This window comes from Chinchilla lanigera, unplaced genomic scaffold (genome assembly GCF_000276665.1).
Source record: "Chinchilla lanigera isolate Chin_1 unplaced genomic scaffold, ChiLan1.0 scaffold00126, whole genome shotgun sequence".
In the NCBI taxonomy this organism is placed as follows: domain Eukaryota; kingdom Metazoa; phylum Chordata; class Mammalia; order Rodentia; family Chinchillidae; genus Chinchilla; species Chinchilla lanigera.
In genome coordinates this window covers 1501282-1502897 of record NW_004955527.1, presented here as the reverse complement: position 1 = coordinate 1502897, position 1616 = coordinate 1501282, and the positions used below count along the sequence as shown (strand labels likewise).

At 50.8% G+C, this 1616-nt stretch overlaps 1 protein-coding gene across 1 annotated transcript in view; it reads right to left on the bottom strand.

Moving 5' to 3' along the window:
- Rcc2 (regulator of chromosome condensation 2) overlaps positions 1-1616 on the bottom strand; it is a gene marked incomplete at its 5' end in the record, with an annotated part of 21933 nt that overhangs the window by 9214 nt on the left and 11103 nt on the right.

Sequence of the window (1616 nt, the reverse complement as noted above, 5' to 3'; positions counted from 1 at the left end):
CCCAGCTGGCCGTATTCAGGGCACCCAAAGGAATAGAGGTTTCCTTTGCAGTCCATTATCATACTGAATTCCGCCCCGCAGGCCATTTTGGTAATTGGCTGGCCGTTGTACATTATCTGAAAAGACAAGACAGCAGACCCTCAGACTTGTTCTTACAGACTGATAAAGTCTCTCCTTCTCCGAGATGCTGTGATACAACCACTGGGATCCAAAAGAGGTTTAATGGACCCCACAACTCCGAAGGCAAAAGCTGGGTGCATGTGGACAATACGAAGCTCAGAATATAGGCAACGAAACACCCTGGTGACCTTCACTTTCCCAGGACAGAGCAGAGGTAAAAAAAATGACTCAGATGCTGGGGCTCTGAACCCCAAAATGCACGGTGATGTGCCTCACACATCGGGGCTCATGCCAGGCAGTGAAGCTCTAAAGTCAGTGATGGCGGGGCTAGGGATTTAGCTCAGCAGTACAGTGCCTGCCTGGCAAGCGCAAGGTCATGAGTTCAATTCCCGGTATGGGGGGGCGGGTGGACAAAACAAACAAACAAACAAAAAAACAAAAATATTAAAGTCCGTGAAGGCAAGAGCACGGGCTGGAGAACACAGGAACAGATCAGTAAGCCCAAGCCTTACTTCCGCCACCAGTTCCAGTATCAGCCTCAACTTTCAGATAACAGATGTTTTATTAGTGTCAGCGCCCGCCAGTTAGGACAAACCATGCTACACTCTTGTTTACAACTGTCGAGCTACTCAGGTTTCGAATCCTTTCTTGTAATACTGGGGACTGAACCCTGGCCCTTGCACTAAGCTATATCCCCAGGCCTTTTTTTATTTTGAGACAGGGTCTTACTAAGTTGCTAAGTTGCCCAGGCAGTGCTGAAACTTGCGATCCTCCTGCCTCAGCCTCCCGAGTGCTGGGATCACAGGCATGCACCATCACGCCCAGCTTTGGCTCTTGAGTCTTAAGTGAAGGTCTGAGAAATAAAATGGTTCAAAATGAGGCAGTTGGGCCGGGTGTGACGGCACACACCTGTCATCACAGCACTTATCTGTGCTCTAAGCCCCTGGCAGGTGGCCCCCACACAAGTTCAAACCAAAGTCTTTACAGATGAAGACAAATCTACATCCAGAAAACCCTTTCCACTGTCTTTCCAACAGAACGGACTTGAGGCAAGGCCTCGCTACACACGTTTGTCCTTTGGGAAAAGCTTTTTTGGTAAAGTTGTCAACCTGAACCCAGACGGAACCCGTATAAAGAACAAACTGTGCCTGCTACCTGCGCAGGGCTGGGGACGGCGTCCGTCTGATTGCCGAGGCCCAGCTGCCCCATCTTGTTCTCTCCAAAAGCGAACACGGAGCCCGTTTCTAGAAGGAGAAACAGCACAAAAGGGAAAGGAACGCTGAACATTTTCAACGAGGTTTGGAATCAAAAGCCTCAAAGTAATAAGAACAGCTCATTTTTCAGCAGACTGCAGGGCGGGGTGGGTATTTCAGAGCAGACCCCACTTCCCATCAGACCCTGGCGCGTCTCAGCTGGGGCGGGGCCCCTATAAGCCACCGGGGCTCCTTTTTCACGTGGACAGAGAGACGCAGGGGTGACCTTACCCCCCCCCCCCC